General features: G+C 50.8%; 1 protein-coding gene across 2 annotated transcripts in view; it reads left to right on the plus strand.

Moving 5' to 3' along the window:
• Positions 1-324: 324 nt before the first annotated feature.
• Positions 325-15304, plus strand: part of GATA2 (GATA binding protein 2) — a 53547-nt gene continuing 38567 nt past the window's right edge. The window contains exon 1 of one of the 2 annotated variants that reach the window (XM_076072045.1): positions 325-441. The gene's annotated coding sequence lies outside the window, so the exon portion shown is untranslated. Of the gene's footprint in view, positions 442-13139; positions 13498-15304 lie in introns of those variants that run through there. The other variant, XM_076072044.1, reaches the window with a different exon arrangement.

Here is a 15304-nt window from a genome sequence, read left to right on the forward strand (position 1 = left end):
GTAAGACAATAGGCGATGTTTCGGATGCGATGACGATGACGGTGATGACGATTACACGTGCGCACGCGTGTACGACACACACACAACTAGGTAACAAAGATTCAGATAAACAACAACATCGAACGACACTAAATGACATGACGTCGAGTCGGGCTGTGGCCGCACGCGTGCGAGCCGTGCGCTGTTTCCGGAGAGAGAGGGAGATGTTGAGGTGGTGGTGGTGGGAGGGAGGGGGGAGTCAAACACTCTCCGCACACTCCCCTCCGAGAGCAAAGCTGAGAGAGGAACGGCGGAGAGACGAGGGGAGAAGGGAAGACGGGAGGGAGGAAGAGCTGCCGGGAGGGAGGACGAGGGCAGGCAGGCAGGCAGAGAAACGCACGCGGACATCATCCCGCTCGAAACCATCGCGAGAGGAGGTTGCTGTTGGCAGCTTGTGCCTCGGTGAGACGAATGCGGCAGTTGGTAACCGCGCGTCGCGTTAGATGGATGGTTTGTAATTGACCCTGCGGTGCAATTGACGGGAAATGCGCGCGGATACAACGGCCGGATTTGAAAATTGAGACCTATTTATTCATTATTATTATTGTTATTATTGCTGTTGTTGTATAACCTTAGCCTCGTCTCTTTGCGTAATTTGTTTTGGCACATTGCGCGAGCGTTATTTGTTTGTGTTTACGCCTTTAACGCACACGTGGTGGGGCTATCGCATTGCGGGCTGCGCGCAAACACGCGGGCGCACAGCGCGCCCACAACAGAGAACGGCGTCACGTCGGCATGCCGCACAATAACACGAACGCCTAACGATGACACAATCACCGACATCGTCTTGTCAATCCACTGCTGGATGAAGGCCTTTCTCCCCATGCCCCGTTGGTCATGGGGCGCCGCGGAGCGAGGGGGGCAGGAGGGAGGGGAGGAGGATGGAGTGACCATACTTCACCACGCTGGTCAATGCGGGTTTGTGATGGGGGAGCGGTACTCTCTGATCGGTTCAGATACCACTCCGCTTGTTTGTGGGTTCACTCTCCAACACACCGGTGTTGCTGTACTAGTAACGAATTGGCATGCTCTATTTACGTGACAAACGTTACTAATTGGCTGTGTCGGGTTGCGGCGGATTTAACGACGCGTTTATATATTTACGCGATCTAACCCCAAAAAACTTGTATCCATGGATGATACTGGTCGCGAAAGCCTACGAGTTAAACTTACCACTCCGCTACTCAGCGGGTTGCCTGATGGCTGTAAGCGCAATGCGCTAACCACAGCGCCACCGTTCCACCGACAACCATCTATCATATAAGTAGCACAAACACAGAGCGGCTGTGTGACGCATCCCTGATGCTGCTGCTGTTCGTGCTGCTGTTATTCCGCGTCTTAAACAAACATAAAAAAAGCCCCGAGAAATACAAACAGATTACGCATGCGCGGGGCGCGCTCGCGCTATGAGTTAAGGCGGCGGATTGGCCCAGCACAATTGCATTATTAATGCTAGTTTATTCCTTTAATAACATTTTCTTCTTTTTAACACGCGCACACACACACACAAATCTGTCTGCGACAGCGGCGGCGTAGTCGTCTCGTGTTGCGCGCGCTCGACTTAAAGGGGGAGCCTCCTCGTTCAATGCCCAGCCATTGTGCGCGCGCGCGTGCGTCTTTTTTTGTGTTGCGTGGCTTGGTGGCTTGGTGGGGGAGGAGGAGGACAATAGCGGACGAGAGGGCCAGCGGGCCCTGCAGTGGCACGTGGCGCCGTCAGATGGCACCTGGCGACTCACGTGCGACCCGTGAGGAGAGGCGGTCAGGGTGGGGTGGGGGTGCCCCCAGTGAGAGATTTCCATGACATTAAGGAGGAGGGGAGGGGAGGGGGGAATCCACACTCGGCGAATGCAGTTGGCCTCTTCGCAGCCCCGCGGCTTAGATCAGCCACAATGAATGGGAGCGGTGGTGGTGGGGGGGGGTGAGCCACGCGTTACGGGGGGTTTAGACTCGAGTTGTGTCCGGCCTAAGCCCGCCACGGTGGCGTTAGAGAGACGAGACTAAGGGCAAAGCGGTATTAATGCATTAATGGGATGAGCCCCTTCGTTCGTACGTGCCTGCGTTTAGCCTTTTTTTGTTTATCTGTCGAACTGTTTATCTCCATATATATTCATTAATCCGTCCAACTGTTTATGGAGATCTCTGTTCATTTATCTGTCCAAGTGTTTATCTAGGTATAGAAAATAATGTGTCTCTCCAACTTTTATCTAGATATGTTTTTTTTTTATCTGCCGGGTTACGTATTAATCGATCAATCTGTATCGGTTCGGATATCAATATTTGTAGGCAATTTAAACCGCACTCTCTGTACAATAACAAGACACATTTTGACTTCTAGTATTTTCAAGCAAAAATATTTTGGGTACGTCTTATACTGTCATCTGTTGTGTGTGTTTGTGTGGGTATGTCCAGATTTGTGGGGAGCGGTAGTGCAGCGGTTAGCGCGCTGCACTACAAACCCTTGCAGTCAGCGTTCGATTCCTGCTCACGGCCAACACGAGTGATAACGATTAGATGAAAGGGTCCTGTGCCTCCCGTAGGTCGACTCAGCATCAAATGGGTACTTGGTGCGATGTGTAAATATCGCTACGATGGAGACAAAGGCGGTCGGGCGTGGTGCCGGCCACCCACCCCCTCGTGCGCCGTGCCGGCCTTCATAGGTGCTCGCTAACGGCACTTGCCCCAACAGTCTGTTACAGGCTACACGGGGGAGCTTTGTCTTTGATGACCAGGTTGGTATACATTTATTGACACTGAGCACCAGCTTTGGGCCTTCCTCCTTTCTTTGTCAATGGCATCAATCTATGCGCACCATTTGGAGATGCGTTGCGGCGACAATAACGATGGGCACGGCGCTGGAAGGACGTCATCCAACAGTAGACGTTTCAGGCAATGCTCCTTCACCAAAGCTTAAATTGACGGTGCATGTTACACGTAATTACACGAACACATACATTCCATAGTTATTCCTGTTCTTATCATAGATGTCCTAATAATGTAGCACAGTTTATAATTGCATGGTCGGGTGCATCATAGCTTGACGTAATATAGACTATAACATCCGCTCAGTGTGGTGTATACTGCAGCACATCCATCCACATTGTATACTGTATTGCCCTTTGTCAGTCCACTGCTGGATTAGGGGCTCAACCACGCCGTGTCGGTCCATGGGGTGGCGGGGTTATTAGACCATACTTCACCACGCTGGGCACTGCGGGTTTTCTGAAGAGGCGACTCCCAGTATACCCATCGCTCGCTGCCGATGTCGAGTCGGGAATCGAACTCGGGTCGCAGGAGATTCTTCGCGAGCGAAGATGCGCAGACCACTACGCTACCGCTTCCCCGCGCATCCACGCCACAGCGGTGCGCACGTGGCGCAGTGCCAAATCGCACCGCGCACGACGATGCCCTCATACGTGACTCTACACATCGGGGGACTGCGTGAAATGCGCGCGGCGCTTTCTGGCCCCCCTTTGCTCTGCTCGATGGCATCGGCGTCCTGAGACGCGAGCGGCCCAGTCGGAGTTCGAGCGGCGGCGGCGGCGGCGCGAACGCCGTTTTATTTTATTTCATTTATTTTAACGCGTGCCGGTTGTGCGGGGTTTTTTTCTTAAAAAAATATTCAAAGCACTTCAACCCCCCCCCCCACCCCATCCACCAAAAGACACAATGCGGAGCGCGCGAACGAGTTGTTGAGGCTAATCCCCCGCGCGCGTTCGTGAGCGCTTTGTTGGGGCCGCTCGGCAAACACCGCGCGGTGGCTTAAGACGACGACGAGGAGGCGGCGGCGAGACCGCGAGGGACAATCGCGTGGCACGCTTTAGCGCGCGGCACGCTTTGGCGCGCTAAAGCGTGCCGCGCCGGGGTGTGCGCTCCGTGCAGCGTTCGCCGACGCAGCAAGCGAGCAGCCTCTGTGAGCGTGCAAGGCCGGCACAGGCAGCCAGCCTCCACGCCATCCGCCAGCCCTGCTCTCTGTTGCCACCAGTCCCTGTGTAACGGGCGATATGCTGGGCTCTATGTAACAGGCGATATACTAGGCTCTATCCACCAGCGTCGATACCAGCCACTTTATAACGGGCTATGTATGCCAGCCTCTATTCTACTCTTGTTGCCGCTATACACCAGCCTCTATCTACCAGCGTCTATTCACCAGTGCCCTATATCCTCTATATATACCAGGCTATGTACCAGTCAATAGCAGCCTCTATACCAGCATGTACATACCAATCTATATGCCAGCCTCTATTTCAGGCTAAATCATCATCAGCAGCATCATCACTATAACTATTATCATCACCAACACGAGAATCGTCACGAACTGCACTCCTACAACAAAGGCAAAGGTCCCCAGTATAGAATTAACAGACTGTAAGGACAAGTGCTGTTAGCGAGTACTACCTATGAAGGCCAGAACGGCACACGAAGGGGTGGGTGGCCAGCACCACGCCCGGCCGCTTTTGCCTCCGTTGTGGCGATGTTTACTACACACCGCAACTAGGGACTAATTTGAGGCTGAGTCGACCTAGAGGAGGCCCACGACCGGTTCAGATAATCATCACTGGTGCTGGTGGCCGTGAACGGGAATCGAACTCGGGTCTTCGGGTTCGCAGCGTAGCGCTAACCGCTACACTACCGCTCCCCATTCATAGAATGGACACCTCCACACATATCAATCATCTACAAACACACAGTGTACATGAATAAGATTATATTCCTATAGATAGACGCAGATATACACAACCACATATACAATTATACATATCCTTACGATATACAATTGAACACATTTGCATACATTGTAAAAGTGTGTACTGTATACATATATACGCATATCTTACCAACACACTGGTACACATATACTGTATAATTACACACATGCTGTACACACCCACGCGTGTTTACATGTAACAATTGTGTCGTACATGCCTAGTAATAGTGATGATTAACACTTGAAATAATGCACACATGCCTACAGACGTATTCTACTCACACGATACGCAGAACATCCATACGCACACATACACGCAGTGATACAGACACGCGCACTTGCACGCATCAAGCGAACTAATCCATCACACATCGGCAGATTCATGCGTGCAACCCGCACCACCTAACATAGAGACAAAGATAAAGACTCCCCCCCCCCCCCGCCACTTCTCCCCTAGCCTTGCACAGACAGCAGCGGGCAAGGGCTGTGAGCAAGCACAGACTAAGAGAGCGTGCACCACGCCCGTCCGCCTTTGTCTCCCCCCGTGCTGATGTGTGCGCACCAGTTTAAGTCTGATTCGATCTGACAGAAGCCCATGACTGATTCACATATCACTCGCCCACCCACGTTAGCCGTGTCCGAGAGTCGAACTTGGGTGGTCGGGGTCGGAGCGGTGTGCGCCAACCACTGCGCCACCGCTCCACACACGTACATACAAAGAGTGCCCGTATAGCATTTAACAGAGTGCTGAGGCAAATGCGTGTAGCACCTCTGAGGGGGAGGGGGGCGCGGCACACGAGGGGGGGATGGGGGGGGATGGCCAGCACACCACGCCCGGCCGCCTTTGTCTCCCCAGTTTAAGTGGCGATGTTTACACATCGCACCAGCTACTCATTTAAGGCTGAGTCGACCTAGGGGAGGCCCAGGAGCGGTTTAGATTATCGTCATCGATGTTATACCGTGAGCGGTCGCCGGCTTCGTAGCCGCAGTGCGCTAACCGCTGCGCCACCGCTCCTCACACATGCGCACATACACACACACGCGTACACACGCACACACACACACACACGCGTACACACGCACGTACACACAATTGTGTCTTCACACACAACTTACCTTCGCGCGGACCCTGGTTCTGTTGACACGGCGCTCATTTAAACGACGATCGCGCTTGCCAGGCCGTGCGTGTGTGTGGTGTGCCCGTGTGTGTGTGGTGTTCCCGTGTGTGTGTGTGGTGTGCCCGTGTGTGTGTGAGTGTGGTGTGCCCGTGTGTGTGGTGTGTGTGTGGTGTGCACCCGAGTGTGTGTACGTGTGTCCGTTTGTGTATGTGTGTCCATGTGTGTACGTGTGGTGTGTGTGTGTGCCCGCGTGTGTGTATGGTGTGCCCGTGTGTGTGTACGGTGTGCACCCGCGTGTGGGTTGTTACAACGAGAGGCAACATTAATCCGGCGCACACATTCACGGACACCAACAAGCACGACGCTTTCGCTGGGCGACAGCGCATCCGCTTGGGAGCCCTCGCGATTATATGCGGCGCAGTGGGTCCCGGAGAGCATCGTGCGAGTCACCATTTTCATTGGGAAAACGAACGAACGAAGGATCGAACGAACGATAAGGACGTTCCGCAGAGCTTGACGACGTTGCGGTCATTGAGGAGGCAGAGATGCGGGGCCGCGGCGCGTCGCAGACCGCAAACGCAATGACGGGGATTTACTAGAAATTGGGAGAATTCTTGCAATGAATTGCGCGAGGTTTATTCTCATTCACAGAGATGGAGCGAATCGGTGTTTGCGAAGCTATGCTGCGCGTTTTGTGTCTGTGTTCCGCCGCGCCCCCCCCCACCACCCATAAACTCCGAAGAGAATTATACTAATAAGAAGCCACAACGGACTGTGTTGACACTAGCTTCGGTTTTTTTACAGGAACAACGTAGACATTATATTGAAAAACACCACAATCTGCGTCAACGCTGCCTTGTAACGCTACAGTATATATATTAAATAGGTTTGCCCGAAACGTCAGCGAGGCTTAGGCGACGCATCGCGAGGGTGCGAGTTAAAATGCCGCGGTTGACGATGGACATTAGGGTAGTGCGTGGAGTTTGTCGATAATTTGGTGGCCAATTTGGTGAGGTTGGATAGAACGTGTGGCAATATTTATATATTTACCGGCTGATCACTTGCTTATTTATTTCAGCTGTATCGAATACTCCCGACTGCTCAATAAACACGTGGGCTATTCATTTAAACGTGTGACCGTGATGAAGCGAAGAGTCTTACTATAACGGATGCATCGCTGTTCATGAATACAACTCAATACGCAGCAGCAGCAGCAAACGCTACAAAGACGTAGATGCCCCGTATAGCCTTCAACAGGCTGCTGGGGCAAGTGCTGTTAGGGAGCAGAAGCACCGATGAAAGCAGGAACGGGCACACGAGGGGATGGGTGACCGGCACCACTCGCGGCCGCCTTTGTCTCCCCAGTGGCGATGTTTACTACGCACCGCACCAGGTACTGCACTTGAGGCTGAGGCGACCTAGAGGAGGCCCTATGACCGGTTCATATAATCGCCAACGGTGTTGGCCGTGAGAGGGAATCGAGCTGGAGTCGCCGGGTTCATCGCGCAGCGCGCTATCCGCTGCACCACCGCTCCCCACTACACAAGACAAAGAATCCCCGCATACAGCCTTCACGGACTTTGGTGGCAAGTGCTGTGAGCGAGCACACCATGACAGACACACACACACGCACGTGGAACACGTCTACTACGTACCAACCTCGTACGTACCCGGCACGCAATTCACACGTGATCACGCTTTCGTGACGCGTTCGTGACGCGTTCAAGTCGAGTCGTCACAATCGGGGGGTAGGGGGGTGGGATTTGCGGTGGTTCGGCTGGTTACCCACACCGCGATACGAACTCGCCTTACCCGACACAGTTTAATTCTGGGCCAGGGCTCACGACATGAAGCGGGCTTCGGAGTGGTGGTTGACGTCTGGCAAACGCTCTCACAGTCTCTACTTCCACCGATGGGCCCGGCATTGGCCAGGGCGGTGAATTATGGCCAAACAACGTTACCCTAACGTCGACATGGCGTAATGAAGGGAAGGAAGAGGTTTAATCCAGCAGTGGATTGACTGAAGTCTAACGTATATAAACAACATAGTATAGCCGTATTTCCCGTCGGTCACGAGCGCGCATTTATCTGTGTGTGTGTGCAGTCAGTCTCCAATCCTCACGACCCACTCCAGCCTATGTATTCATGTGCTATGAAGAAAATATTCATTACTCGAAACGTCGCATATCATATATTAATTTGGCTTGATTTTATAGCCACAGTGATATTCACGAATATGCCGATGTTATTTTGGCTCTGTTTGTTACGTATCTATGTGCTGCGTTGGTATATTATTTATGTGAATTATAGTGTCCTATGGTTCACAACGGGATGTGTTAATAATACAGTACGTGGGAGCAATGGCGACTGCCGTGCGTTGCTGGCAAGAAGACGCCTTCCCAGGCGACCACGCGGTATGCCGAGCGGAGATCTCTCGAACTGACTCGTGGCCTGGGGTTATCGCGCAGAATGGATCGGTCCGTCCCGATCCCTTTCATCCACCGAGAGTCCCAGAGCCATGCGTGACAACAGCGTTCGGACATCTCAAGGGCTGAATAGCTGACATGTGTTTATTACACGTGTCAGGGAGGGGGAACATTTGATTCTCATGCTCGCTACAACACTGGCCTCTGTGTTGTAGGGCAATACACGTGCAGCGCAATTGTCGAGTGCGTTATGATTCTGTACGCCTGTCCGTATGTATGTCGCTGCTTACGTATGGTTACGTATTATTGTGTCTGTGCATGCGTGTTCGTGTGTGTGCGTGGTTTGCGTATGTTGGTGGGGATCGATAGAGTGCAGCGGTGGTTAGCGTATTGCGCTACGAACCAGGCCACCCTAGTTCGATTCCCGCTCACAATCTTGAGCAGTGGCGAATATTTGAACCGGTTTCTCAGTCGCCCCGAGGTCGGCTCAGCCCAGAATTAGTTATCGGGTAACGGTTTTGTAAGCATCAGCATTGGGGAGACAAAGGCGGCCGGGCGTGGTTGTTGGTTTACGCACCCCCTCGTGCACCGTGCCGGCCTTTTAAAGGTTCTCGCTGACAGCACTTTTCCCAAGACTCCCTTAAAGGCTATACGGGGTGGCTTTGTATGTACGTGTATATGAAAGTATCTTTGCAGGTATATTTGTCTTTGTATTCCTATCCGGTTCCACTTTATAAATGTTTAACATATGTCAGGAGCATTGATATTGTATGATGATCTCATATAGATTTTAGGTTGGCAATATTGTACTGAGTTTTATTTTTACAATTTATAAAAGACCACGTGATTGTGTATTCATATGTGTATCTGCGTGTTCATTGTTATCGGTGTGTTTATTGGACGTGCATTTCACATTTGCGAAATATTAAATACTGCAAAGCCCATAGTGTGAATGTTATCTGCACGATGTATAAATATATATTGGTGTATGAAGGGTATATTTTAATTAAATGGCAAGTTTTAGGATGATACCGTATGCATTAGTCCGGTAATGTTAACCACAAACATACTCTCTAAATATTCTTGGTTCTTTTGATGATTGCTTGTGTTGCAGTCGAAACGTCGTGAGAATTTTATTGTTTTAAATTTTTATTATTTTATTGTTTCCCTTCTACGTGACTTTACCGAAAGAACCAAGAATATGAATCCCTGCAGTCACGAAAGCTTTAAATAAAAAAAATTTTACTCTCCAAATGTTCTTAATAATATCACTGAAATGCCCTATCATAGACTGAATTTACAAGATAGATAAATAAAGCAGGTCCTCTGTATTATATCATACACCTCTTATCTCTCTTCGAACGCGAACATAAACGGCAATTTCTTAGAACACAGAATAATTATCAAAATTATTATGGCAGAATTTGCACACGTCATCCCCCGGTTCATATTTTGTGTTTTAACGAATTGTTACGTACAGTGAGGGAAACAAGTATTGGATCCCCTGCTGATTTTATACGTTTGCCCACTGACAAAGAAATGATCAGTCTATAATTTTAATGGTAGGTTTATTTGAACAGTGAGAGACAGAATAACGACAACAAAATCCAGAAAAACGCATGTCAAAAATGTTATAAATTGATTTGCATTTTAATGAGGGAAATAAGTATTTGACCCCTCTGCAAAACATGACTTAGTACTTGCTGGCAAAACCCTTGTTGGCAATCACAGAGGTCAGACGTTTCTTGTAGTTGGCCACCAGGTTTGCACACATCTCAGGAGGGATTTTGTCCCACTCCTCTTTGCAAATCTTCTCCAAGTCATTAAGATTTCGAGGCTGACGTTTGGCAACTCGAACCTTCAGCTCCCTCCACAGATGTTCTATGGGATTAAGGTCTCGAGACTGGCTAGGCCACTCCAGGACCTAAATGTGCTTCTTCTTGATCCACTCCTTTGTTGCCTAGGCCGTGTGTTTTGGGTCATTGTCATGCTCGAATACCCATCCACGACCCATTTTCAATGCCCTAGCTGAGGGAAGGAGGTTCTTACTCAAGGTTTGACGGTACATGGCCCCGTCCATCGTCCCTTTGATGCGGTGAAGTTGTCCTGTCCCCTTAGCAGAAAAACACCCCCAAAGCATAATGTTTCCACCTCCATGTTTGACGGTGGGGATGGTGTTCTTGGGGTCATAGGCAGCATTCCTCCTCCTCCAAACACGGCGAGTTGAGTTGATGCCAAAGAGCTCCATTTTGGTCTCATCTGACCACAACACTTTCACCCAGTTGTCCTCTGAATCATTCAGATGTTCATTGGCAAACTTCAGACGGGCATGTATATGTGCTTTCTTGAGCAGGGGGACCTTGCGGGCGCTGCAGGATTTCAGTCCTTCACGGCGTAGTGTGTTGCCAATTGTTTTCTTGGTGACTATGGTCCCAGCTGCCTTGAGATAATTGATAAGATCCTCCCGTGTAGTTCTGGGCTAATTCCTCGCCGTTCTCATGATCATTGCAACTCCACGAAGTGAGATCTTGCATGGAGCCTCAGGCCGAGGGAAATTGACAGTTCTTTTGTGTTTCTTCCATTTGCGAATAATCGCACAAACTGTTGTCACCTTCTCACCAAGCTGCTTGACAATGGTCTTGTAGACCATTCCAGCCTTGTGTAGGTCTACAATCTTGTCCTTGACATCCTTAGAGAGCTCTTTGGTCTTGGCCATGGTGGAGAGTTTGGAATCTGATTGATTGATTGCTTCTGTGGACAGGTGTCTTTTATACAGGTAAGCTGAGATTAGGAGCACTCCCTTTAAGAGTCTGCTCCTAATCTCATCTCGTTACCTGTATAAACGACACCTGGGAGCCAGAAATCTTTCTGATTGAGAGGGGGTCAAATACTTATTTCCCTCATTAAAATGCAAATAAATGTATAACATTTTTGACATGCGTTTTTCTGGATTGTTTTGTTGTTATTCTGTCTCTCACTGTTCAAATAAACCTACCATTAAAATTATAGACTGATCATTTCTTTGTCAGTGGGCAAACGTACAAAATTAACAGCATATATGCGCATATAATTATTGGCATCAAGCATACGAAATACCAAGTTATCAAGACCCATATATAAATATGCGTATGCGAGGGTGAATAAACCTTAACAGACTGTTGGAACAAGTGCTGTTTGCGAGCACCCATGAAGGCCGGCACGGCACAGCATCCCGCCCGGCCGCCTTTGTTTCCCCAGTGGTGATGGGGTTTTTTTCACGCCGCACCGGGTACTAAGTTGTCCGAGGGGAGGCCCGGGACCGGTTCAGATAATCATCACTGATGTTGACCATGAGCGGGAATCGAACTCGGGTCTCCGGGTTTGCGCATACATACACACACAGCTCTGTGTGTATAGGTACGTACATACATACACACACAGCTCTGTGTGTATAGGTACATACACACACAGCTCTGTGTGTATAGGTAAGTACATACATACACACAGCTCTGGGTGTATAGGTACGTACATACATACACACACAGCTCTGTGTGTATAGGTACGTACATACATACACACACAGCTCTGTGTGTATAGGTAAGTACATACATACACACAGCTCTGTGTGTATAGGTACGTACATACATACACACACAGCTCTGTGTGTATAGGTACATACACACACAGCTCTGTGTGTATAGGTACGTACATACATACACACACAGCTCTGTGTGTATAGGTACGTACATACATACACACACAGCTCTGTGTATATAGGTAAGTACATACATACACACAGCTCTGTGTGTATAGGTACGTACATACATACACACACAGCTCTGTGTGTATAGGTACATACACACACAGCTCTGTGTGTATAGGTACGTACATACATACACACAGCTCTGTGTGTATAGGTACGTACATACATACACACACAGCTCTGTGTGTATAGATACGTACATACACACACAGCTCTGTGTGTATAGGTACATACACACAGAGCTGTGTGTATAAATACATACACACACTGACAACTCTGTGTGTAGGTACATACACACACACAATGACAACTCTGTGTGTGTAGGTACATACACACATACACACACAGCTCTGTGTGTATAGGTACATACACACAGAGCTGTGTGTTTAGGTACATACACACACACTGACAACTCTGTGTGTAGGTACATATACACACACTAACAGCTCTGTGTGGGTACATACACACACTCACTGGTAGCTGTGTGTGTATGTACCTACACACACAGCTCTGTGTGTAGGTACATACACACACAAACTGACAGCTCTCTGTGTGTAGATACATACATACACACTGACAGCTGTTTGTGTAGGTACATACACACACATTGACAGCTCTGTGTGTAGGTACATACACACACACACTGACAGCTCTGTGTGTGTAGGTACATACACACACACACTGACAGCTATGTGTGTGTAGGTACACACACACACACAGGCAGCTGTGTGTGTAGGTACATACACACATACACACACAGGCAGCTGTGTGTAGAGGTACATACACACAGTGGTAGCTCTGTGCATCAACGCAATTGTTCTGCGTCGAGGAGACCCTCGGCTCTGATTGACAGCGCAGTGGAGCGGGGAGATCACCCCGGAAGGGAAGGAGAGAAGAGGGAGGGAGAGCGAGCGAGCGAGCGACGCTCTGAGCAGGCGGTGTGCTCGCCCGCGTGTGGTGGTGGTGGTGGTGGGGTGGTGTGCGTGGAGGGGAGCAGAGTGAGAGAGAGAGAGCGAGGAGGGGGGAGAGAGAGGGGGGAGGGAAGAGGGAGGGGAGGGGTGGGTGGGAGGAGGTGGCTGACTTGTGAGACCCAGCCCAGACGCACACATAAGGAGGCATATATGTCTCTCCAGCCTCCCATCATCAACTCGCTCTCTCGCTCTCTCGCTCTCCCCGCATTCTCGCTCACACAACACTCCCCGTCCACACACACACACGCTCCTCCTCACTCTCTTTCTTCTCCGCGTCTCCCCGAGCCGCTGTCACATTCAGCTCGCTCGCTCTCTTGGTGCGCTCTCGATCTCCGTGTATACGCGTGGTGGTGGTCGTGGTGGTTGGTGGTGGTGCCTCTGAGCTTGCACGCTCGCATCTCTACCCACCCCCCTCGCTCGCTTCGAAGCGCTGCAAACCCCCCCCCCCCCCGGACTCAAACACGGCGAGTGCGGCTTGGCCTGCCGCCGTGCACAGGTGAGCAAGCGACTCGTGCAAGCCGGCGTGTGTGTTTCTCTTTGTCGTCGTAGTCGTCGTTCGGAGAACGAAAGCGAGGAACGAAGGTTGTGAATGGACGATAGTTGGGCGTTCGTGGCTTGCGAAAGGATGCTGCGGTGCTGCCAACTGCTGCTGCTGCTGCAAGTTCATCTTGCATCGTTGAGATTTTTTAAGTCGCAAACTTACCGGCGCTGATGTCGAGGTTAAGTGGGCATTTGCCCTACCATTAGTGGCCGGCTCTAATACAGTAGTACACGTGGTGTGTGTCGTGTGTGTGGTGTGTGTGTGTGGTGTGTGTGGTGCGTGTGTGTGTGGTGTGTTTGTGGTGTGTGTGGTGTGTGTGTGTGTGTGGTGCGTGGTTTGTGTGGTGTGTGTCGTGTGTGTGGTGTGTGTGTGTATGGTATGTGTGTGTGTGTATACGAGGCACGCGCACGCAGGATGCACGCTTGCATGCCATAGAAGAACACGCGAATAAATTAATGCATGCAATTGAGTGAGCGATTTAAAGGTGTTGGGGGGATAGCAGAGGCGTGATAATGTTGCGTAAAAAAAGACAAATATCCCCCGTATAGATAGGCTTTAACAGACTTTGAGACTTTGGGGGGCCAGTGCTGTTAGCGAGCACCTATGAACAGCGGCAGGGCACACGAGGGGGGGTGGTGGTCAGCACCACGCCCGGCCGCCTTTGTCTCCCGAGTGGCGACATTTACACATCGCAGCAGGTACTAATTTGAGGCCGAGTCGACCTAAGAGGAGTTGGCGCACACACAACGCACCACCACACTCACTCGTGTGTGTGTGTGTGGTGGAGTGTGTGGTGTGTGTGGAGTGTGTGGAGTGTGTGTGTGTGTGGTGGAGTGTGTGGTGTGTGTGGAGTGTGTGTGTGTGGTGGAGTGTGTGGAGTGTGTGGAGTGTGTGGTGGAGTGTGTGGTGTGTGTGGAGTGTGTGGAGTGTGTGTGTGGTGGAGTGTGTGGAGTGTGTGTGTGGTGGAGTGTGTGGTGTGTGTGGAGTGTGGTATCTTCGACATACGTTCTACGCGCGCGAGTTGTGCGCTACCCGGTGCAGTCGCACGGCGTGGCGCGCGCGTTCCTCCGCGCTCCCAGACCCCCGTGTGACCGTGAGAGACGGCATCGGGTTTGCTGCACTCAACTTACGCAACGCGAAAGCTTTTGTCCTTTTTAATCAGTGGAATGTATTGCGTGCAAAAAAACGGATGCGTGGCCCGAAACGTCAGGCGCCGTGTCAATGATGAATGTGTAAAGGGGTTGTTATTGCCCTGTGTGTGTATATCTAGATGTGTGTGCGTGTGGGGAGCGGTAGTGTAGCGGTTAGCGCGCTGCACTACGAACCTGGCGACCTCGAGTTCGATTCCCGCTCACGGCCAACACCAGTGACCACCCACCCCCTAGTGTGCCGTGCCGGCCTTCATAGGTACTCGCTAACAGCGCTTGCCCCAACAGTCTGTTGAGGCTACAAGGGGAATTTTGTTTTTTTTTCTATGTGTGGGGAGCGGTAGTGTAGCGCTTTGCGCACTGCGCTACAAACCCGACGGAACCGAGTTCGATTCCCGCTCACGGCCACCAACGCCAGTGACGATTATTATCTGAACCGGTCCGGGGCATCCCCTAGGTCGACTCAGCATCAAATGAGTACCTGGTGCGGTGTGTAAACATCGCCACTCGGAAGACAAAGGCGGCCAGGCGGGCGTGGTGCCGTGGCCGGCATTCATAGGTGCTCTCCAACAGCACTTGCACCCAATATTCTGTTAAGGGTATGTGTACTGAAT

This window comes from Petromyzon marinus, chromosome 36 (assembly GCF_048934315.1).
Source record: "Petromyzon marinus isolate PM22_M1 ecotype Great Lakes invasive population chromosome 36, UKy_Petmar_22M1.pri1.0, whole genome shotgun sequence".
Lineage (NCBI taxonomy): Eukaryota > Metazoa > Chordata > Hyperoartia > Petromyzontiformes > Petromyzontidae > Petromyzon > Petromyzon marinus.